General features: G+C 45.0%; 1 protein-coding gene across 2 annotated transcripts in view; it reads left to right on the forward strand.

Moving 5' to 3' along the window:
* The first annotated feature begins 3,453 nt into the window (after nucleotides 1-3,453).
* MAP3K13 (mitogen-activated protein kinase kinase kinase 13) overlaps nucleotides 3,454-24,795 on the forward strand; it is a 69,241-nt gene continuing 47,899 nt past the window's right edge. For both annotated transcript variants that reach the window (XM_062499113.1, XM_062499114.1), the window contains exons 1-2: nucleotides 3,454-3,470; nucleotides 12,446-12,560. The gene's annotated coding sequence lies outside the window, so the exon portion shown is untranslated. The remainder of the gene's footprint in view (nucleotides 3,471-12,445; nucleotides 12,561-24,795) is intronic.

Raw genomic sequence — 24,795 nt, forward strand, 5'->3', positions numbered from 1 at the left:
CATCTGAGCCGACCTCGCACATGGCAGGGGTGCAGGTTGTGCAGCCTGTCAGTGCTCTGCAGTTGCTCAGGCAAAAATATGATCAGGATGGTCCAGTTTGTTCCTGCAGCTTTTGTGTGGCTCCCCAAGAGCTTCTGCAGGTCTGTGTCATCCCTGCTGTTCTAAAGCTGTGCAAGGGCTGCCTGGAGTTTGTGCTTAGCTGGAAAGCAGCTGTGGGCTATGCAACCACAGGACAAAGTGGCAGCTTTCTCTAGCCCTAGGCTGGCCAAAAGAAAAGATATCTCACTGTTCCTGTTCCCTGTGATCTGGTCTTTTTAACCACACATTGGAGGATAATGCTCTGAAAATATACCTAGCACCCAGCTCTGGAAAAAGGTTTCTAAGACAGGAATAGCAAATCCTTAGAAACTCCAGTACTGGAAGGGTGAATGAGGGTATTCACCAAATGACAGATTTTAATGGATATGACTGTTGTGCTTCTGAAGCCCTCAGAAAGTGCCATAGTAGAAGAAAAAGACTCCTAGTTCTTTCTGAGCTGGAGCAACACAAATGTGTCAAGTTTCCTACAGCCCCTTGGGATCATCAGCCCATTCAGGAAGTGCTGAATCATAAAAAACAAGTATTTTATTTATAGGAGCCTCATCTTAATTTTTATTCCAGTATATCAGTGCTGCAAGGTACTCCAGAAGAAGCACCTTGATTTGCTCTGACCTTATTCACACAGAACAAAAATTCCAGCAAAATGATTTTTAGGCAGCTGGACAAACCCTGTCCATTTCTGCACCCAGAGACATTGGAAAAGGTGAGTGCAGTAATGTCCCAGATGAGGGAGTAGAGTATTTCTATGGGAATGACCTCTGAGGAACATGGAAGGCCTTATCAGATGTATTGTGCAATCTGAGTGGAGATTTGTGGTAAAGACCATGTCCACAGTGCTGGGAGGGGCAGGAATTGTGAAAGCCTACTGGTTCTTGTCATCAGCTGGTCTAAACTTCAGGCCTGAATTACACCTTACTGTTGAAATGACAGCATGGAGGGCCAGCTAAATCCAACAACAACAACAACAACAACTGTTTTCTTCTAGATGGCCCCTTAGAAACAAACAGTTAATTTTTGTTTAAAATGTGTGTGTGCAGGTGCGGAGAGCAGTGACGCAGCCCTGTGAGCACGACAGCTGTTAGTATGGAATCACAGACTGGTTTGGGTTGAAAGGCACCTTAAAACCCACCTCATTCCATGCCCTGCCATGGCCAGTGACACTTTTCACTAGACCAGGTTGCTCCAAGCCCTGTCCAACCTGGTCTTGGACTTTTGTCTCACTGAGGCTTTACTCTGCTCCTTGACTTCTGGAAAACCAGGATTACCCCTCTAAAACTTCCCACTGCATCAAGCTGCTCTGTATTAAAGTGCATTTTAGCCCTGCAAACACAAAGCCATGGACAATTTTGCACATATGAAGCTGGTCTGACAGATACATTAACAATGTACAAACTTACAGCATTTCCCACCAAGTGGTTTGTCTGCTCCATATTTATCTCACTCTGTACCATGCTGGGCATTTAAGATCTAACTTGCCTTAAATAAAAACTGCCATTTCAAAGGTAGGACCTCTATTTTTCCCTGCCAGAGCAAAGTATGTTTGGCTATTTTTAATAGTACAAGCTAATCTCATGACTTTTGAGTTCTGATATTTGCATGGTTTCGAAGCAACACCTCCTGGCAAGCCCTGGTATTGCTTGCGCAGGGAGAGACCTTCCCTGTGGGATGGATGCATGACAAACCAGGAATACTGTGGAGTGATAGAATCACAGCGTGGTTTGAGCTGGAAGGAACCTTACAGCCTATCTCATTCCAACCTCCTGCCTTGGGCAGGGACACCTTCCACTATCCTAGGTTGCTCCAAGCCCCATCCACCCTGTCTTTGGACATTTCCAGGGATGGGGCAGCCACAGCTTCTCTGAGAAACTGTTTCCAGACTAGTAGTGACCTGCAGCAAAAAACTTTCCTTGCTTAGTGTGCAAATCAGGGTGTGTTGGATGCGCCTATTCCAACTTCCACAGGGGGAGAAATAAAATTTGGGAGCATGATCCAGAATTGTTTAAAATGGAATCACATATAAGCTCTTAGTGCTGCCTGACAGGTATCACTGTGCTTTTCCTTTTTGTATGTGTGTATGTTTTTATCACAGGTGCTGGTTTACAATGGACAGTATCACCACAAGCTGTGCAGGATTTTTTCCATAAAAGAGCAAAGGATGCCTGCTGCCATGCCTATAAATGGTGAATGGATGTTAGTGCTCATCTTTGCCCTCTTAATTTGCTCTCTTTCCCCTATCCCACTATAAAACAGAAGCATGAAGGGAAATTTGGAGCAGCTTCAGAAAAAATCCTTAGTGCTCCAAGGATCCCATTCCCTGAGCGCTAAATCAGCATGGGTGTCCTTAGGAGCAAACACAAATACTACAGAACAGCGCAGGACAAAGAACAATGTGACAGTGTCCTCACTCACAGCATTATACGTGGTTCAAGGTGCTCTTGTGCTGCACTGGCATCTCGTGGAACAATCCAACAGCCTGCAACAACTCAAGGAGTCAGACTGGAAAACAGAAGGCAATGGCTGCAGAAGGCTGAGATGTGACATAAACGTTCAGATGCCCATAATAAAACCCACACAAGTGGCTGTAGAGGGATGTTTCTTGAAGGAGATAGTAACATTGTCAATGAAGGTGACAAAAAGATGCATGAAATCAATATGTTTTCCTGTTCTCCATTGTAGATTCATCGATATAGCACTAAAGAAACTCTTTTGTGTCCACCAGTAAACCACAATGTTAAAAATGCCTGTCGAAGCTTGGCATCTTAGTATCTAGTTTGGCCACATTCGCTGTAACCTGATCTTGGGAGAACTGGCAGGTAATGTTAGATACCGGGGCTGCTGTCACCAAGTACTCGAGAGCAGGGTAAACTGCAGATACCAAGTCGTGGTTTGGCCGCCCTCATCGCACTCAGCCACGAGTCCGGTGTTCGTCTGTCCGTGCTGTCACAATTCTCGGCAGCCCTGTCGGGGCCAGCCGGGATTCCTGCACACATCGTGCCTGGCCCAGGCCTCGTCGGGAGCACCTCAGAACGGCCCGAGTTGCGGGGTCCGGTCGTTCCCGGCCCCTCACGGGCACGGCCCGAGGCCACCTCACGCCGCCCGCGCACCACCCCTGGCCACGCCCATGCTCGCAAATCCCCCCTCAGGCCCCGCCTGCTCCCCTCAGACGCCCCGCCCGTGCCCCAAGACCACGCCCACGCCCCGTGACCCGCTCGCGCCCCATCAGACCCCGCCCACACGCATTAAACCCCGCCTACGTCCCTCAGGCCCCGCCCCCTCCTTAAAATCCGCCGCAGCCGGCGCGCGCCCGGAGGTGACGTTACGGGTCCGGCGCGGGGCGGAGCGACGGGGCTGGCTGGGGACGCGGAGCTGAGGTAGAGGAGTGCGCGGGTAGCTCGGGATACGGAGTGAGCAGGGAACGGGGAGCTCGGGATACGGAGTGAGCAGGGGACGGGGAGCTCGGGATACGGGGTGAGCAGGGAACGGGGAGCTCGGGGTACGGGGTGAGCAGGGAGCGGGGAGCTCGGGGTACGGGGTGAGCAGGGAGCGGGGAGCTCGGGGTACGGGGTGAGCAGGGAGCGGGGAGCTCGGGATACGGGGTGAGCAGGGAACGGGGAGCTCGGGATACGGAGTGAGCAGGGAACGGGGAGCTCGGGATACGGAGTGAGCAGGGGACGGGGAGCTCGGGATACGGGGTGAGCAGGGAGCGGGGAGCTCGGGGTACGGGGTGAGCAGGGAGCGGGGAGCTCGGGGTACGGGGTGAGCAGGGAGCGGGGAGCTCGGGGTACGGGGTGAGCAGGGAGCGGGGAGCTCGGGGTACGGGGTGAGCAGGGAGCGGGGAGCTCGGGGTACGGGGTGAGCAGGGAGCGGGGAGCTCGGGGTACGGGGTGAGCAGGGAGCGGGGAGCTCGGGGTACGGGGTGAGCAGGGAGCGGGGAGCTCGGGGTACGGGGTGAGCAGGGAGCGGGGAGCTCGGGATACGGGGTGAGCAGGGAGCGCCGTGTCCAAGTGACGAAGTGCTGAGGAAATAATGTGCCGCAGGAACGCGGTGCTCAGGGAATGTGGGATGGAGGTAGCGGGAGTGCTCAGGGGTGCGGGATGCTCGGGGAATGGGGTGCTGAGGGACACGGGATGCTCGGGGAATGCAGCGCCCCGCTTTTGGCATGCTTAGGGAACTCCGCACCTGTTTGCAGGCGCGGAGCTCTCACGCTTGTATGCTTGATATAAAAAAGGGACTTTTTACAATTGAAGAGAGCGGTCAGGGGTGCTGGCGGTGCCTGCTGGGAGACAGGTGAGCAGTCCCAGGGTGTTATCGCCGTTTTCCGGGCAGCAGGAAGCGTTTCAGTCAATCTCCAGATAACCTGGAGCAAATCCCGCCGGAGCTAAGCCTCTGGTGTCTGTCCTAATCCTGTCTGGAGGCTCTTGACAACAACAAAGACCAGAGCAGGCTCCAGTGGTTTTGTGCCCCCTCCAGTTAAAAAAAAAAAAAAAGTGTAGGAATTGTGATGCTTCTCTCACCTGGCAGAAGTTTGGGACAGTGGATGGGATAAGTTTAGTGGATGCTTCATTTGGGCTATGTGGCTTAGCCCAGAGAAATGCAGCTTTTAAGTTAACGAAGGAAAGCAGGAACTGCAGTGCCAAGACAAGGGGAATGGTTTCCCACTGCTAAAGGGCAGGGATTGATGGGATATTGGGAAGGAATTCCTCCTTTGTGAAGGCCTGGAACTAGTTGCCCAGAGAAGCTGTGGCTGGCCCATCCCCAAAGTGTCCAAGGCCAGATTGAACAGGGCTTGGAGCAAGCTGGGGTAGTGGAAAGTGTCCCTGCCCATGGCAGGGGCTGGAATGGGGTAAGCTTTAAAATCCCTCCCAATCCAAACCATTCCTCTTTTCTCCTTGTAGGGAAGGACACTTTCCCAGGCCCAAAACTGTTCCTCATTTTTGCTAAGTGGTGATTGGGTGTAAGTAACACCTACAAGTGTAGTGCAATGAAAATAAAACCTTTAGATAAAACAGGCAGGAACCTGCCTCCTCTCTCATTTGAGCTCTGTGAGAATTTTGCTGCTGGAAAGTGCTGAGACCTTGCTGTGACTTTACTTGTGGTTGTTCTTTTAACCTGTAGTTTTACTGCTTCAGAGGTAGGCTGCTCTTAATATGCTGATCTCATTCTCAAAGCAGAGCAGAAAAATAAATGTAAATACTTTCTGCATTCACTCCAAGATGGAGTGGAGTCGTGACCTGGTTGCTCCAAGGAGGCATTTGAGCTGTGGAAACTTGCATTTTTGTGGTAACTGTATGGATCTGGAAGCATGGAATTTCAGGAATGGGTTTGATATTATATTACTGCTGGAAAGGGAAGCCCTGTGCACATCTTTTCCATCCCTCTGCGTCTCTGTTTTCCTTGCTCCTCAAGTGCAGGTGTGGTGGGCTGGATTCATGTGCCAAACCCACTGGCAATTAGTACCATATGGAAATTGAATCCACGGAGCTGTGTGTCTGTGTCTGTGCATCCAACAGGGAGAGGCAGGACCGCCCACTAGGCAGTGACAGGGATCAAAATCAGTTGAGCTGCTCCTGAAAGTATTCCCTGAGGCTACTCTTTGCTGGGCAGTCCTGGTGTTTGTGGTTTGCCTTTTGGGGGTGTTTGTTGTTGTTATTTGGATGTTTTCTGGGATGAAAGCTGCACACTACTACTTATTTCCAGATGTTCCTAATATCCTCAGCCTCTTCCTTCTACTCTTTCCTAGCAGAAATGTTTTTATTTCCTGAAAAAAATTTCCTTTTGGATGCTGACCAAACTGGTACCTGTGAAGGGTTAGAAATACAGAACTGGGGCATTTTTAGAATGCTGTCTGTGGTGATTTTCACACACAATTCCACAGCAGTCATTGCTACAACAGATGTTATTGTTTAGAGAACAAAAACAGTTTTTGCTAAATGTAGAGGTGGGAGTGCTAACAACAAATAAAGAAATCACAGAGAACAGGTGGATAAAAAATTGGAACAGATGTAGGAAAGAAGAAATTACTCTCAACTGCTCACTTTTGGCCTGAATTGTATTTTAACAGCTGTTTCTCACAGCAGAAAGCACTCCATCCAAAAAGATAAAAGATGACACTATTGGCAAAAATGTATATGAGGTGCATGCAGAGAATTTTTTTTTTAATATAAACAGTTTTCTTACCCTCACTAAGCCTAGGAACAATTAACCTGGAAAAAAAACCACTTCTGTTTATTGTGTTATTTTAAAGTCAGTGTTAGTACAGGAGTTCATACTTAGTGGTAATTAGTGGAGAATAAATGCTTCTCCTTGTAATGTGCAAGGCTTTATATAAGCCTTTGTGACATAGATTAATGGCTTAATTGCAATGTTAAAATACTACTTTTGGGACAAATGCTGAATTTCCAGACCTTGGTGTGGTTTGGTTTTACGTGCTTTTTGCCATGTGGCTCTTGCCCCTGGCCTGAACCTGCTCTGCAGTGTACACATCCCATTGTTTAGATCTCCTCTTCTAGATGCAATTTCTTTTAGTTCCCTAATTAAAATTACTTATGCTGGCTCTAACTGTAGAATTTTTCTTCAACAAGTTCTCATGAAGAAAATAACTTGCCTGTTATTATTATTTTGTTAGAAATGGCAGTATAAACTTTAATAAGTGACTATATCTAATATTCCAGGTGGGTCTCAGCAGTGCAGAGCTCAAGTTAAATATTGACTTGTGTAGGGACTTTGGTCTTGGGTAATCCCTGCTGAAGCTGCAGCCAGGAGAAAGGTAGTGTGGCAAAGATAATCACTTTAAACCACTCCCTGCCAAACTGAAGCCAGTCTGGCTGTGGGGAATGGTCCAGAGGAAGCTCAGAAGCCCCCACAATGTCCCCATGTGTGGGAGTCTGCATGATGTGAGGAGACAGCCACGTCTCTACCCGGTGGTGGTGACAGCCCCAGTCTGTCTCTCTGTAGGGAAATGACTGGGATTTGGGGTCTCCCTGGTGGTGCCACATCTGATGGTCTGTTCTAATCTTGCTCTAGTTTGTATTTAACCATCCCTCGAGCTGGAGGGAATTGTGTGTGCCAGGAGCCCAGCTGGTAGGAGGTCTTTGCTCTGAGACCATGCTCCTACTACAGAAGGCTCTTTGTGCTTTATAGACACGTGATCCCTAGGAAAAAAAATAAACATTTCTCATTCTTGCAGAGATTTGCTCTCAGATATGAACTAAGCAATAACTCTTTCAGCACTTTCAGCCTGCTCCATCCATCTTTCCTTGTGTTGCAGGCTCTTTTTACAAAAGTCTAAAATCTGCTTGCTAAACTTCATTGGAAATAGAATTCCTCTGGGACTGACAAGATAAATTTTGTTCTTGGTGGCATGTATTGTTGTTGACTGCTTCGCTCTAGGGAGCTCAGCAAGCAACACAGAGCTGTATATTAAAGAAAACTAATTTTTCTCTAGCTAAGAGGCTTTATAAGAGGTGGGAGGCATCTTAGACTTTATTTGCTTGTGGGGAACAGGAATTTCAAACTAGTCAGAAGGTTTTAGCAAAAAAAAGAACATCCAGTCATCTATGGTGCTTTAGGTAAAAAAATTTTGCCATCCTTTAGTAGTAAAATATTTTGAGCTGTTTATACCTGGGGGAAAAAGTTATTTTATATCTGTGGTAAGTCTGTTTTCTGTCAGAATCTGGTTCTAGGAAGATTTTTTTTCCTGTGTTATTGGAAGAAGGTTGGGTATGTCATGTATCAACTTTGTTTACTTATAAACTGAGGTTTCGATGGAAGAAATGTTTTGGTTTAGATGCAGGATTGGGTTGATGACTCCTGCTTTTTAACTGTGTATTTTTGAAACCATTTCCTTAAGTGTGATAGGTGTGAACTGAAGAACCTGTAGAGTAAAAAGTGGCTTGAGTTTTCAGCATTCCTGTCAACTTTCTGCACTTAGTGAATGCAGTGTAGCAGTGTGACTCACGGTCAGGTGTGTGTCAGGGATGTGTGGCTGTCTGGAGTGACTGAGGTCAAGGTTTAGGCTGAGCTCCAGATGGTGGCCAGAGGATTACTTTGAGAGCTAATTACAAGGCTTCTTTGTGTAAGTCTGAATAGTTACATCACAAAGATATTCTTTAATGATTCATCAGGCAGTTTAGTGGGGGAAATAGCCCACAAGTTTTTGACTCTCTGATGAGGTGTGTTTTGCCCTTGAGCTGCACCCCAGCACTTGCAGGTTGTTTTAATTGGCATTCACTTCGTGACTCTGCCAAGGGGATCTCTGAGCTTTGCGTGTCTCTTTTTCTCTGCATGTGTGGCCTACATTTCTCCTGGCATCCACCTCCAGAGCGGGCAAGCTGCTGGGGTGTGAGCTGTGAACAAAGGCCTCTGCCTGTGGTTTATTCAGGCGTGGACTCCCTTGAGAGAGCAAAGGCTATTTTTGGAGTTCCCTCGGGGAGAAGGTGGTCAGGAATCCAACCTTGGAGCCGAGCAGAGGGGAGTGCAGCAGTGTCAGCCTTGGTCACTGTGCTGGGTCAGCTGCTGGTGGTGGTTCTGTCAGATGGGATCTTGTCTCCTGCAGAAGGGTGTTAGTGAGGTCACCCGACAGCAAAGTGCTGAGAAAACATTCATTTTACTCCATTGGTTTGTTACTGTTGCCAGGAAACACTTTGTCCACATTTCAGAGACTTGTAAGTTTTGTTTGCTCCTATCTTAGCTCAACAGATTTGCCCTACAACTCGTGGATAAAGGGCATTGTCCCCAGCATCCATATCTCTGGATCAGTGTGCCAGCCTGTCTTGTGAGGTTGTCACTCTCTTAGCTGGTGCCGCTACAGTTGTGACCTTTGGTCTGTGGCAGGATGGCTCAGTGCTAAGGGGGATGAAATGTTATCCTTCCCTTTATCTGTGCTGCTCAGGTATCCCTCAAAGAGGAGTTTCCCACTGATGCTGTGTATCCAGTACTGATGCTGTGTATCCAGTGCTGCTGCTGGCTTCAGGTCAGCCTGACACCTCCATGTTGGTGGAAACAGAGTGCTGGGCTCTCATGCTGGTGGTGCAGGAGGCAGATGGATGGCTGAGTTTTCATAGAATAATTTGTTTTCTACCTCTTTTCCTTACAACCTGAACGCTAAAGTTCACAGTGTTGCTTGGTGGCATTGGGACACCACTTTGGGAATAAAAATGTTTAGCAGGTGCTTTAGCTGTAGGGTTTCTGGGAGGACTCCTGTGTCCCTGGGCACAGGTCAGCGTGTCATATACCTGACACAGAGCACTGTGACCTCCCTGGTTCCCTTACAGAGTTCTCCTTTAATGGGTTATTTACATTCCCCAAGGTACAGTGTCCTGAAGTTTCAATGTGCTTGTCTGTCAGTACACGGAGGAAATACTGGTAGCTGGATAACTGATTTAGTGTGTTCTCGTGGGTAGAGGCTCCTGTAGAAGCCTCTGGTGGGCAGAACAAGGGTGCTGGCTGTAAGCTACAAGTATTATTTTTATGTTCAGTCATCCATTGCATGGATGCAATGCATGGATGCAATGCAGGCAGGAGTTCTCTGGGCAGAGTAATCCAAACTGTTGATGTGCTCTGTGTAGTGCAGTGAAGTTGAGGAGCTCTGTGGACTGACCAAATGGGCAGTTGACAGAGCACATACCTGTATAGAAGCCTCCTAGTACTTGGAGCCTTTGGCAATGTTTTCACAGTCGTTTTTCATGTGGCTAGGGCCAGAATATACTGTCTGCAGCAGAAAGTCATTGTGATGTCTCTTAAGAGGTAAAAGGTTTGTATGGGTTTTCCTTTGCTTTGTCAGGGAATAGCTGACCTTGGAGCCAGCCATGAGCTGGCTGCTTTTCTGTGTTTCTGAACACATTGAAGCAGCAAAGATCAGTCCCCCGAATCCATGTGAGATTTAGTCAGGAACCTTTTCAGAACCCAGATTACCTTGAAGTCTCTCTTTGCCTTAATTTCCAAAATAATTCAGTTCTCCTTTAAAAAAGCTAAACCTAAGCCCTGGCTTCCTGGTTCATGGAGTGGGAAGCTATTGTGTGCCTGACCTCAAACTGGCGGCTGCTCAAGGTTCTGCAGCATGTGATGCCTGGTCTTGCATCAGGTGATAGATGGGGGATTTTGCTGATTCCCTCTTGGCCAAGACATCCTTGAACCTTCTATTTTGAGAGGTCCATATGGCTGTGGGACTGAAAGAAACACAGACTTCAGTGTTGCATCCCATGTGCTGGTTCTGGGAAGCTGTTGACAATTACAGCAGCCCTTGCTTCTCCAGACTGTCACTGGAACCAGGACAGGTGATGGTAAAGAACCTGCTCAGCCTCTTTGTGCTCAATGAGCTCAGTGTTTTCTTTGGAGGTCACTTCATTACTCCTTCATTTCCCTTCTTCCCTTGTAAGTCATGTTTTGTCTGAGGTTGTTCCCTAAGATTTCATTTCCATCTTTTTACTGAAATCTCACATCTCCAAGAAGGTGTTGCTAGATCACACTTGTTTTTCCATAATTAGGGGATTAAATCTTCCAGACATTCTTTGAAGCTGCTGAGAGAGCAAGGCTATTGCCAGAGTCACCTGGAGGTGCATTAGGGACTCCTAGGAGCTTATTTGTTCCCTGTGTGGTGAGAGAGATTCCTTGTCCTCCTTTCTCTCGGGCTAACTCAGATTATGCTGATAGCATTAGTGAAGAGTGATTCCAAGTCTGATGTCACTCTACAGCAAAAACTTGGAGGTTTGTTGAGACACTCACCAGACACTGGGACTTTGCAGAGTAACCCAGGAATGAAACTGCATTTTGTGGGGCAAAATGTATGGAGAGTGGTGTTTGCAGGGGGGACTGATGCTTGTGCTTGAGAGAGCTGAAAGAAGGAGCTCCAAGCAGAGCTCTACACACCTGTGCATGCATGGAGCTCCCTGAAGTTCAGGAGAGCTGCTCTTTAAGCACTTTTCTTTAATCCCTGTTGTCTGTGTCACAGTCTGCTCTTCCTTTTGTAATTCTTCCAGCAGCAAGTTGACAAGGATTGTGGGTTTGGGATATGTGTAAAACTTCTATACCTGTGAGCTTGCAAAGAGGTATGGGACTTGTCCTGCAGCTATTCCCAAAAGAGGAAAAACATTTGTGGATGCTTTGTATCTCCAGCAGTGAAGTGTGAAAGTGGAAATGGACCATAGATACTGAGCTGTAATTATTGGGAAGCAGGAGTCTTTTCTAGGCTAATGGGCATGTTCAGTGTGACCTGAGTAATCTGAAAGGTTTAAAGGGTTTCACTGAATGCCTTGAGCAACTTTGTAACTCTTTCAGAGATGCTTCCAAAAGGACACAACATAGATAATGGGAACTGCGGGATGCACCGTGTTGAAATTTTATCTGCCTAAGTAGCTGCTAGTCCAATTCCATTAATGTTTGCATATTTAATAAACTTCTGATGTGGGATTTTAATGAGTTGGCAGTTATCTCTGAGCACCCAGCAGCAGCAGTCTCAGAGTTTAGGTGGCTCTCAAATGGAGATTTCTCTCACTTAGAAGGCATGTGGCCTTTCCTTGGGCAGTCAGCACTTGGCAGGCTCTGGAATACTTTGATTTGGTTTGTATTGATGTACATCAACAGTGAATTTTTAATTTAGATGGAGCCCTAGGGTTAAGTTTTTGGGTTGGCATCTTTTAGTAAGCCAGATGTAAGAGAAGTGACCTTGGTTAATCTTGTAACACTCTATTTCTTTACTTGGGATGTTTCCTGCTAGTGATCTAATTATTTTGGCTGCTAAATGGGACTGCCATGGAAATTGTTTCTAACGTGGCATTTGCTCATTTATGCTCTCAGTGTTTCGCTTTTCCTTTTCAGCCTAATTTTGCAAACATGTCCAGCTCCTCATAGTCCCAAGCAGGGTAAGAAGTGCCCGGGTTGTGCTGCACAGTTGTCTCTGGTGAGGAGAAGGAAGGTAATCTGTCATGAAGCTAACTGTAGCAAAATTCAGCAGAACAGTTCAGTGTTTATGCTTTTGAGATAAACCTGAGTGTAGTAAATATATGTCAGTATGTCAAACGTAGCAGGCAAGGTGAAAAGGGACTTTTGATAACATAGTGTAATTCTCAGTTCTGGCACCAGTATGACTTTAAATAAGTCCCTTACCCATTCCCAGTCTTCAGGATGAATTCTCAGTATGCTACGTGGATGGTAGATGTATAAGATGTGAGGGTGGCAAGGGTGAGGAAATAATTCCTCACAGCCTCCTTTGAGGTAAGACAGTAGTAATTCAGTGACTGGACCATCTGATGGGTTTCAGGTGACCTTTCAGTGGGCCTGGTAAAAAGCAGGAAAAAATTAGTATTTATCTGAGCTGTATTTTAAATTGAAGTTATTTTTGTATCTCCAGAACACCAGTTTGGGAGGAACAGCAAAGAGAGTTAAGGACAAAAACTGATGGACCATTACATCTTCCGAAATGAGCCTTTTCACACTTTGCTACTGGAAAATTACATGTCCTGAAGGTGAGTAGGTTTTGTGTGTGACAGATGAGCTGCCCGATGTCTTGGGCCTTGACCAAAGGCAGATCCACCCTCATTCCAGCTTGGCCTGACACTGCCTCTCTGGGCTGGCACAACCCATGGAAACTTGTTTGTGAAAATGTGTATTTAATCACAAGGAGAAATAGGGAGGAAGCAGGGAATATTTTCCACTAAAGAATTATCATTGATTTAGAAGCCCTTGAAAAAGCTGGAGTGCTTAGTGAAAGAGGTGAGCCATTGGGAACATGGATATTTTCTGCTGAGTGGAGAAAATATAGGTGTTTTATTTGCAGCATGAATAAGTTAAGCTTGTAAGACAAACTTCGTTTTAGTTTGGCAAGTGTATTAAATTACATAAGGCGTTTTCAAGTTTTGTTCCACTTGTACCTCAAATAAGATTTTCAGTGTTCAGAAGAGCTGAAGAAGAGTGCTTCTTATCAAAGATGATAAAGTAATTTCCCCAAAGTAAAGAACATAATGCTTGAATGAAATTAAATCAGAGTTGTATTTTGTAGAGTTTGTGATATCTTTTATGTTATTTTTGTACTCAGCCCCTCAGGGCTGTAGGCAGTGACTGTACAGTTTTGTTTTAAAATCCTTTAATAAAAGAAATCAAAATGGGAAATGTTACATAAGTCCTACACTCAACATTGAAATAAAACCAGCATTTCTGAGACAGTTAAGGTTAAAATATCTTGGTTTAGACTTCACTCTCACTTTAATAAATTACATATAAAAGGAAGCCATGAGCTATAGGCCTTGGTTTGCCCACTTAACTGCATTAATTCTTATTTTTTATTATCAGGCTAATACATTTACTGTTCTGATGGCTACTTTGTTAGTAATTCTTTTTTCTGTTTTTTGACATGAGCCAACTAGCAGCTCTGAACTCAAAGACAATAGTGGAGTGTAAATGGTGAAAAACAGGTGGTTGTCAGTTGTCATTCTGCCTGCACAGAAATTGCTTGAAAATGTTCAGCACTGGTGTCACAGGCCTTTTGTACATAAATGCTTTTCCATGGGACGAAAAAAATCCCAGCTCAGCCTAGAGTGAACTCTTCATGTGCTTTTATAGTTTTGAAGTTCATTACTCATGTGAGTTCCTTGAACATTTGTATATTTGGTTGCACAGAGAGCCTCTCAGGAATGTAGGACTTAACAGGTACAACAGGATGCAGTATCAGATTTTACTTGTTGAGGAAGAGAAGTCTTGTAGCTGGAGAGAAAATTACTGTTCATGTTCATTGGTGCTCTTTGGTATGATCTGCACAGTTCTGCATAAAAAGATGGAAACCTGAAAGCCCCAAAGCAAGGTGTGACTGAGTTCTGAAAGCTCTCTTGTCTTTTCTAAGTGCTTCTTCCTAAGTGTTTTCCAAGTGTCCTCTTCAGATGTGTCTTTTGTCAAAACCCCCATAAAGCTAGGGATTCTCACTGGGAAATACCTTTTTCTGGTGTAGTCTGTACTTTGCTGTTGTGTGAATGAGCAGAAATACTTTCTTTGCCTTTTGCTTTCTCCTTTCCCGGTCTGTAAAAAGTGCAACTTGACTCTATGGAGAAAGATTGTGCAACAGAGTCGAGAGAGAGAGTGAAAAGAGGATTTTTTTGCTATTCTAAGGCTTCTTTGTTCTCAGAGGTCAGGAGGTGCTGAGCTCCAGTGATTTCATTCGTTCTCCTGTTACCTGTTCTCATGCTGGCCATAAGCCTAAAGGGACAGATCCTTCTCTGGATGAGTCACTAAGTAAATATCAGGCTGTGCTGGTATTCCTGCTCTGAGTACTTGTTCTTATTTCTTGTGTGTTGTTTACTCGCTGTTTTCTTAGCTGCTATCACATCCCCAGCAGATTTTGTCAGCACAGGGACTTCTCACGGTGTGCAGCTGGGGAGAGGCACCTGCACTGGAGCCAGGAGCTGTCCCAGTCTTGTTTGAGGAGGGGTTTTCAACAGTAGCTGGAAAAATACTTGGAGATATTTCCAGTAAAACAGTTCTGGTTCTTGGCTCTTGATCAGAGGCATCTTGCCAGGTGGCCTGTGGGCTGGATGTGGTGCCTGCTCCTTCTGTATCCCTCCTGCAGGACAGGGCATGGCAAGGAGGTGCATCCTGTGAGAGCACTGGAGCACACAGTGTTCAGAGCTGTCACTGGAGCCTTCAGCAGATTGTTCCTGCTGGGCTGCTGCAGGGAGGGCTGGAGCTCTGTGAGCTGTGCTTTTCCAGCAGCTGCTGCAGCCAGAGGTGGCTCAGGAATCATTGTAGAATCCTAGAACCATGAAATGGGTTGTGTTGGAAGGGACCTTAAAGCTCATTCAGTTCCACCCCCCCGCCACTCACTAGATCAGGTTGCTCAGGGCCCCATCCAGACGGACCTTGAACAATTCCAGAAGTGTGGGAGCCACAAGCTCTCTGGGTAACATATGATGACATGGTGCATCTCCTGGAGGAGATTTGCAGCGTCCATGGGGACAGGGTGCTTCCGGAGTTTGTGCTCACTGGGAAGCTCTACTAGCAAGGGACAAGGGTATGTTATCCACTGGCCCACCCATGCACCCTAAGACTGACTTGCATTGTGCACATGTTCTGATGTTGGATAACCACTGGGTTTTGTCTGGAGTCTGGATTTGTCTGTTTTTCATGTGGAGATTTCACTGTATCAGGCTCCTATCCTAACTGTAAAACCTTGTGTAGGTGTAGAGGTCCCTGGCAGGTTTTCTCCTTGCCTGTCTGCCCCAATAAGTCATCACTAATGGCCTTATAGGATTTGAAAATGCCTTGGTGTTTGTGGATAAAATTCTTGTGTCATTAGGACAAAAATATGCCATCAATTTAACCTTTATCTTGACAAAATATGGACAGTTTGAACCTTGGGCAAAAACTGGATGATGCTGCCCAGCCAGAATCAGTTACCATCCTTATTTTCTCTGGGAGAGGAATATTTCCAGTGCTGTGTGGCTGAGACTGTTCCGGGGGAGCTGACCGGGGCACTAGAGATGAGAGCTGTGAGGCAGAGCTGCATCAACTTGTATTTACATCTTTATTTTACTGATATTTCTTTCAGGGCTTTGCTTATTCCCTTCTGCCAAGGGAAGCCCTCCCAGCCACTTCCAAAGACACTTAAAGAAGTCCAGCTCATGTGTGGTTCTTTCTCTTTCCTGGGGATCCTGAGGGTTCCATGTCATAAACTGCAAGCCCAGTAGGTGCTGCTGAGCTGTGGCACAAGCAGTGTGAGCAGCCTGAGACACACCCAAATTTCCTGTAGGAAGATCCATAAGATTCATCCCCACATTGAATTTCCAGCCAGTGTTACAGCAGTAGGTTTGACAGCTTGGCTGCTGGATGTATGTGGCCTTTCTGGGATGTTTCAGCTGCTGTGTTGGGAACCATTTGTTTTACTTTAACTGGATGTGAAATATCACCGTTGTGGCCTGATGGATCCCCTTGATGGCACAGTGTTACAATCAGCATCAGCCTGGGGTGAGCTGTTCACCCACTGCACTGGAATTAACTTGCCATGAACAAAACGTCAGGAATTCCTGGTCTGGGACCTTTCTGTGCCAGGAGTTGTCTGCAGCCCAGTTTAGTTAGAAAGTGTCAAGACTAAAAGCTCTGCACATCTTTCTTTTATTAAGACCTGCTGTTAAGAAAATAATTTTTGCTTAGCAGAGCACTTTAGGCTGACATTTAGTGAATGGCATAAACTGTAAAAAACTGTAATCACACTGGAGGGAAAAGGAGACATTGTTTCAGATTCCCACAGTGGTTTTTCTAGCTGCCTGTGTAAAACAATTCTGTTTTCAAGATGTATTTTTCCTACATTTAAATATTGTGTGGATGCATTTAAAAAAAAAAGTTTGATTGGTCATGTGTAACTTTTGGATACTGATTAGTAGATACAGATGCAGCAATAAAAGAACTGTAAATTTGCCAGGTAGCATTGCTTGTCTACAGGTCCCCTTATCAAATAACATTATATTGTTTCTCAAGCACATTGCACTTGCCATCTTGAAGCAGAATTATATTTCTATTAGAATAATGTTTGCTCAATGCTTCCAGGTAAAGGAGAATTCAGCATTACTGATAAGGACCACAATCCACTTTTATTTAATTCATTTACCACTTGACTTGGTCTCCATTCTCTGGTGCCTGAGCATTGCATTGCCTGCTATTTTGGAGTAGCTGTGTTTTGAAAGCTGCTCAGTTTTTTGTGTTCTGATACCTGTTACCACAATTCTTTTGCGTTGAAATCTAACCACTGTCTTTGAGGTGATGCATCTTTTTAAAATCTCTACTCTGCTCTCTGGTTTTCTCTTTTTTGGTTTATACAAATATGATAAAAGCAACCAGTTTATGCCGGGGTCAATTTGATGATAATAAATTCCTTTTCTCCTTCCTTAAGCCCCAGTGCAAATGAAGAAAGCTAAATTTACTGTCTGTTCTTCATGCCTTTTTGTCCAGTGCAGAAGAAAATTAAGCTATTTTGACCTTTCTTTGGCACTTGTAGTCAGTGAAGATGAGGGCAAAAGCTTTGCAAAAGTAAATGAAGTTGCTTTGTTGCTTTGTTTTCTACTAAAATTGTTATTAATGCACTCTAGTGTGCTCCAATTAAAGTCCCAGCCTATCAAGGCAAGTGCAGACAATCTCAGCTGCTGTTTCATCCACCTTCAAGAGTTTGTCCATTTTTGAAGTGCCCTGTGACAGAGGTTTGAAGTGGTGACTCTGAGTGGGTATCACACACCTTTGGTGAGCTTTTTCCTGCCTCTCTCCTGGCACTGCTGGTACTGCCAGAGCATCACCTGGGTGGATTCTGAGCAGGGCTGGCTGAAATCAGGGGCCCTGCCACTGGTACATGACATGGAGCAGTAAAAGGGCTCACAATAAACAGGATGGTTTCATAGAATCCCAGAATGGTTTGGCTTGGAAGGGACTTTAAAAATCATCTCCTTCCACCCCCTGCCATGGCCAGGGACACCTTCCACTATCACAGGTTGCTCCAAGCCTTGTTCATCTTGGCCTTGGACAATTCCAGGGATTCAGGGGCAGCCGCAGCTTCTCTGGGCAACCTGTGCCAGGGCCCCCCCACCCTCACAGGGAAGGATTTCTTCATTACATCCAACCTAAATCTCTTGTCTTTTAGTTTAAAACTATTCTCCCTGTTCTTGCATTCTCCATTACAGCTGTAAGGAGGAGGGAAAAGAGCGTGCATAGTTGACCACCCAAAACCTGACTGTGTGCTCCTACTTTGTGTTTTCTGTTGTACTTGTAAAACAGAGCTGTGTGCTCTTTAATGGTTGTGCTCTGTCCTGGGAGGGAAGGTAAGAAGGGGAGAACTTCATGTTTGCTTGACAGAATATTGCAGCAGTAGTGGAGGGTGTTGTATCTCAGTCCAGGTAATTTCAGGTCTAACAGATCTCCTGCTTACACTTTGTATTCCTGCTTCTCTTCTGTGTATTTCTTAGACAGCTGTGCTTGAAATGGGCTGCCTTATCTCAAAGGTGATTACACTGGTATCTTTATTTGCTCTGCCCTGTGCTGATACCAGCCCTCAGCCAGCCCTCTTGGTTTCCAGCCTCAGGATGGGCAGAGTGGAGGCTGAAAAATGAGCTTAATGCCTTGCTCATGGGTGGGAGAGTGGTGCTCACTGGGAAACTGGACACCATAACTGGGTGGTGAACTCAAACTGTGGTTGCTTGTCTCAGGCACAGACTCCAGGAAATGGAAACCTGCCCTGATTTTTTTCATGCTAGAAGAGTTTCCAAACAAGTTAAGTGTCTCCAAGTAAAGGCTTTTCTGGATGCACTTTTCTAGAAAGTTCATAATACATTTATGTAGTGTGCTGTCTCTTGCAGTTAAAATGATTGGCAGTTTTTGGGAAGTGCCTTCTGAAAAATGCAAGGGGTTTGCTTTCTCACAGTACAGTACAGAAAAATTTCCCTTTGCTGTTTCCCTGCCAGAAATGGCACAGCTCTGCAATGGAGTAAGGTGTAGGTCACTGCAGTTTGCATTTTGCTTTGCTCTGAAATGAGCTTATCCCTTCAGAGATGCACATGGTGTTGTTCAAAAACTGCTGCTGCCATCAGCCAAACCAAATTTGTAAGTATGCTGCTGTGAAAAATGGGGCTGTGCAAAAACAAATCTGCATCCCTTAAAGAAATTAATGGTTCCATGGTGTTGGTATTGGACATCAGATGATAGAAAGTAAAGGTCAGAGTTTGAGATAAGTGAACCTAAAAATTCCTGTCCTTTGGTTTGGGTGGCCGAATGTGATAGTTTAGATTAAAACAGGCCAAGGGAGCCATTGTGTAGCCAGCTTTTGAAAGCTAGGCCTTTCAGTTCCATGCCTAAACTAGTGGATACATTTCACTGGTGTGTAATATTTACTGAAGTTTCTGTTCTTAAGTGTGGTAAATGCTTTTGCATCTTGCCTAAAAGGATGGGCAAAAAAATCCATCTTGCATAAGGAATAGCTCTGTTTTCAGGCTGAATAGAAATTTATCTTATTGTGGGCTCTTGGAATGAATGCTGTTAAATGAGCTTTTCTGAATTTTCTTAACACTGAAGGATTTTAATACAAGAAGTTCTTATATATATATAGATACATACATATGTGTGTGTATATATATAGAGAGAGAGAGATACATATATATGTATGTCTAGAGACATGTCCAGTAAAAATGGGCAATTTGATTAAAGCAGGAATTTAAGGAAATGTTAGAATGGTTGCCTGGGGCTTCAGTATGATTTTGCAGTGCTCTGGATGGTTAATACAGGATAGACTAACTGCTAGGACAGAGAAGCCCAGAATAATTTTCCTTGTCCCAGTTAAGTCAAGAGCTATTAGAGTGGTGGAAATAAGGTTTCAACAACAGGGGAAGAAGGGGTGAGGGACGTGTCAGCTCTCAGTCTTGGTGGTGAGATGGGAGAGTATCAGAATTTGGAATGGAAGAAGGGTGAGTAGCAGTTACCAGTGAAAATAGACTAATGTTGTATGTAAGTGCATTAGGGATGATTTTTATTCTTTCTGGTCCTTTTTAAAAAAAAAACAAAAACAAAAAAAAAAAAAACCCAAAACCAAACCCTAACTATATGAACCTTTGCAGTAAGACATGGAGGTCAAAGGAATGTGGAATTTTCTTTGATCTGCATGTTTGTTAGGAAAGGCTTTTTCTATGCTTTTTAACCTGATGTTTGAGCCATTTTGAGTCATTTCTCTCCAACTAAGTCCCACCAAACCAAGCTAACACTGGCCGTGCAGGAATTTGACCCTCATCCTATGGCTTTGCTTCCCTGGTGCTGAAAGCAGAGAGGGCACAGCAGCTCAGAGGCTCCAGTAAACCCCTTTCACTGCCTAGCTCATACTTACATGTTTGGAGGAGTGGCATCAAGCACTTTTTAAATGTACCTTTCCCATCTTTTCCTAAGGTATATTTCTTTCCCGTCATGTCTTGAGGTGTTGGATTTTGACACTGCAGTAGAAGTAACATTTCTGAGCAGCATATTGACAGGGATTGTGTAAGAGGAATCTTTAACCTTTTCTCTGGAGCGAGCACCCTGTGGTGGTTCACTAGGAATTACTCAGGAAGCAGAATTTCTAGTCCCTTTTGGAAGTGTTAGTGTAACAAGACAACTTGGAGGAATGAGAAGGTGTTATGGTGTTAGACAACAGTACCACATGCAGTTCTGAAGGCTGTGTGCCCAGTAGCTACAACCAGGAACCATTGTATTTTCTGGCTGATAGCCTTCCAGTCCAAGGTGACAGTCAATAAGTGACCTGTGAGAAGAGATGGACTCCTTGCTAAAGGAGATGTTCTGCTCTTCTCTTCTTTGCCGGGAGCTAACTCAGCACTGTGCTTGAGGATTGATCTTCAGGACTGATTTCTGATAATGCTTTATCTTTATTCTCCTATCAGCAGTCTGGCTTCAGAACCCTCCAGACCTCATTCCATTATTCCCTTGGCCAAGGGAGTGTTGAATGTGATACTCCTGAGCAGTTCATTTGATTCTTCTGTCCTGCCCTTTGCCTGTCTTTGGGGTGACCACAAGAAGATGGAACAGTGTCCATCCAGTGTCTCTTCCAGGAGATACTACAGGGCCTAGAGAACATACTTCTACCCGTTCTGAACTGATGATGTGTCTGGAGCAAGAGAAACTGTTCTCACACTTGGGTAAAAATACAATCCCTTCTCTCACTTTCTCTGGTTGATATTTTACAACATCAGGGTTAGTTTCTGTGTTTTTCAGTTAAAATACATATGTTCCTGTGTAGCTGAGATTCATTATCTGTACAACACATTTGCTTTTAAACTACTGAGAGCAACAAGCCTGTGTCTGCAGTGCCTCCCTCCCCATGGAGCCTGTGGGAAGGAAGAAATTTGATCAACGTGTTTGTTACAGAGGAGAGTAAAGGCAAACCCAGAGGGGAGGCAGAAGGGACCATACAGTGTTCTTTTCTTCTCTGCTAGCTCCTCTCATGTGCTAAAGGAAATTGTTCTTCTTGTCACCTCAGATGATTATATTCACAAAATCCAACCCTGAAATATCATCCCTGTGTTAGACACTGACCATCTACAGTCAGAAGCTTATTTTGTGCCTTTATTTTGATTACCTTTGTTATCTCAGGCACTTGGCAGGAGCAAAAAGCCTCATCATTCTGATTGCTTCAGTTTCCCAAGATTTCTTTTGAGAGAAAATGTTTCCTGAGCTTTGTTGCAACCTCTTAAGTAGAATTTGGTCTTTCTGGGAATCATATGAAATCAAGTGATTGCCTGGAGCAAGAGAAGTTGCAATAGCAAAGACCTGGATATCAAAGACCACCTGCTACTGCTCTCCATCTCTTCAGCCTTAAGTTATCAGGTTGTAAATTCATCCTGTCTTCCTATGGAATGGCTGGCAGGTTCTCAGCAGGTGAACAGGGCTGTTTCTCAGGGTATAGTTCACATTTGTGTCCCAGCCAGAAATTTTGTCCTGCATAAACTTTTGTCTAGTCTTCACAAGACATACTGAGCTGTATTTTGGCCTTCTTTCTATGTGCTGCTTCTGCTATTTTCTTGGGTCTCCTGGTGTCAGTCATCAAATCCATGTCAGCGTGTAGCTTTAGTCTTCAGGTTTGCAACCCAACTTACACAGACTCCTGGTAGGATTAGAAAAATACTGTCCCACAGTAGAATTCTAATAGTTGTCTGTTTTTTTCCTAAAGCTTTGTTTATTGATAAGCTTGTGTAAAGAATTTCTTATTAAAAACTTAAATGAACACTTTCTGATTGAAGAAAATAGAGAAAAATCTCTTAGAGTCTATATTGATGTGGCTGTACTACACCCCCCCCCCCCATTGATTAACCTGGGTCTTCTGCTCACAGTGTGTATTTTCTTTAATGTGTTCAGTCAGAAATGCATTTCTAGCAAGCTGAGGTTGTATTTGTGGAATGAACTGTGTCAGTGTTGTAATACTCATGGAAAAATCCCTGCTGGGACCACTGTCCATGTCCAGGCCTGCAGGCATGTGATCCATCTCTGATGGTCTGGTCACATACCCTTGTGGCCTTTCCTCACATTGGATCACAGCATAAAGGATAGAGCATTTTTTTCAGTCATTTTGCTTATAAGCAGCTTCATAGCTTGGATTAGTGTAACTGTTCTAAGATGTTTTCATTTCAGCCTAAATACAGAGGTAGTGGCCCCATCAGTGCTGTGTAGGTTCAGGTATTGCAGTATATGCATGTGGCATTATTTTTTTCTTTGGTTTATTTTGTCTTCTCTTTGGCACAAGAGAGACTCCCCTGGCCCCCCTGCTGCCAGCAATTACAGACAGTTGCCAGTCCCCAGTGGGAATACGTATTTCCAGCCAATATTTACAGCTGGTTCTCTCCTGGAGGGCTGGAGCTGCTGCTGTCAGCTGGAGGTGAGGGAGGTTTCCTTTTGGCTCTCCAGTGAGAAGCAAGATGTAAAATGCAGCTCTGGTGATGCCTGGAAGGTTTTGGTGGGTTTTTTTTTTATGGCTCAAGCTATTTAATGTGTCTGTCCTTTCCTCTGAGGCAGAGGGTCCTGGTTTGGGGAGTAACTGTGTCACCATGGTCCTGGTAAGGAGGGAGCCTCCCTGGCACAAAGCATGGCTGGCTGAATCTCCTGAGGTGTTCTGTGAGTCTGTTCAAGAGCTGCTTCCTTGGAGTGCTCTCCCTTCTGCAGCCTTGGTACAATACAAGGGTGAGGTCACCAGCCAGTGTTTGATGAGAGATGGGACTGCTTCCCTTACTCATGCCATTTACCTTGTATATTCAGAGTGAGTTTTTCAGAAGAAGAAATGACATGGTTGTGTCACAGGAGATTGTATTTACAGTAAAATCATATCATAATGTGTCAGTGTAAGTGTTTAATGCTTTCTGTCATTTAAGTAGCAGTGCACACCAGCGTTTTCCTTGTCACCTGTATCTTTTTTAGTGTTGGACTTGGCTTCTTTCTCCAGAGGCCTGCAAAAGTCATTGTTTTGCAAGGAGAAGTGCCATGACATCAGCTTTTGGGAAGCTGAAAATCCAGAGCAGCCAGCAGTGACAATTGAGGTCCTGCTTTATCAGAGGTGATACCCTCCTATGTTATGTGTGTGTGGAAGAGTCCAGAGTGCTGTCCTGGCATTGCAAGGTTTTCCCCAGCAGCTTAATGCAGTGAAAAATACTTATGTTGTGTCTGTAGTTGCAATGAGTAGTTATGTCCTTGGAGGTTAATCGGGGCTGTGCTGTGGGTTTCTGTTTCCTCCTAATTTTTTCACAAGCAGAAAACTACTTGTTCGAGTTGCATCTCACAGACACTTCCTCAAATATACTCCCAGCCTTGAGGAGACTGCAAAATATAAGTATATTAGTGTATATGTCTTTAAATTTGTTTGTGCTTTTAAAAGAGAAAACCTGTACTCAGGGATGACCTTCACTTGTGTGGAGGTTTTCCAGAGGCTGGACAGATTTCAGTAGCATTTGTTGTGCACTGTTCCCTACCTTAGCAGTGTGTGCAGCTGGATGAGGTTCTCCTACTGGGAGTGAGGAAGGCTAAGCCAAAGGATTTCCTGCTCTCATTCCGAGCTTGTCCAAGCAGTTCTTGGGCATAGCTGGCTTTGGGATAAGTGACATAATTCCAAGAAAACAATTAGGCAGCTGGGGTAAAATCTGGGTATAATTGAACCTTTGTGCTTGGTTTTAGTGAAGCCACATTTCTCTTTAAGATTGCAGACTGGGAGGAAGACTAGAGATGCTGGTGGAGGCAGCAGAGGAGTTGTCTGAATTTTAGCATGTGGATATAAATGCAGGAAAAAGAGTGGAGTTTGAGATGAGAAAGATATAAATAGAGAAAGGAAATAACCTTTTCTCTGATGGTGAAGGGGAAAGAAGCAGATAATGGTGATCAGGTGGCAATCTAAGGGAAGTAAATAGCAGGAAAGGGAGGAAGAATGGAGCTGGAGATCTCACAGGGGTCATGGAATGCATTAATTTTTTTTCAGACTCTTATTGCATTTTAGGCAGGAAGAAATGCTAATTAGCAACTTTTCTTCAGGATTTACTTAACCACTTTGTGCTTACTGTTTTGAGTGGGATGGGAATAACTCAAGGAAGTGATAGGGAAAGAATGATCCTTACTGATCAATGTTGCTTGTAAGGGAGCACAGGGAGAAAGCCAGTCCCTGTAGGAACAGTTTTGCAAGAGGAACAGTTCCAGGTGGGTCCTTTTTCTGCTCCTAGGGCTCTGGGGATCCATTTTCTTCTGTGTTTCCATGTGCATTTCCTTCTGTGGTTCTCCAGTTTCACAGAGTTCTTCACAGGCAGCGTGGTGCCTTTTATCAGTGATCTGCAGCCCTGGCTGCTTCCTCAGGTGTGGTGCAGTAGCTCTTGCTATCCCCTGCACTGTGTTGGGCTGGCAGAGCTGTGAAATTGAGGGTTGGGAACACTCCAGAGCTCCATGTGTGCTGCTCACCCTTGTGCTGCTGCCCCAAGCAGAGAGAAAGAAGGGGGCTGAGTGTGTTGCTGGCTTGTGCAGCTCTGTCTGTAGTGTCAAGTATGAAAATGTCCCTGGTGCTTTTCTCCCGGTTTATTTTTATACTTACGTTCTCACTGTGTGTCACCTAGAAATCAAAGCAGGAGTGTGCAGTTCATCAACAGCAGCAGAACTCTGCTTACTACTTAACTGCTGCTTTGCTCAAATTAAACATTTATGGGGCCAAAGACTCCTCACTGCTTCATCTCAAATCTT

This window comes from Cinclus cinclus, chromosome 10, assembly GCF_963662255.1.
Source record: "Cinclus cinclus chromosome 10, bCinCin1.1, whole genome shotgun sequence".
Classification (NCBI taxonomy): Eukaryota; Metazoa; Chordata; class Aves; order Passeriformes; family Cinclidae; genus Cinclus; species Cinclus cinclus.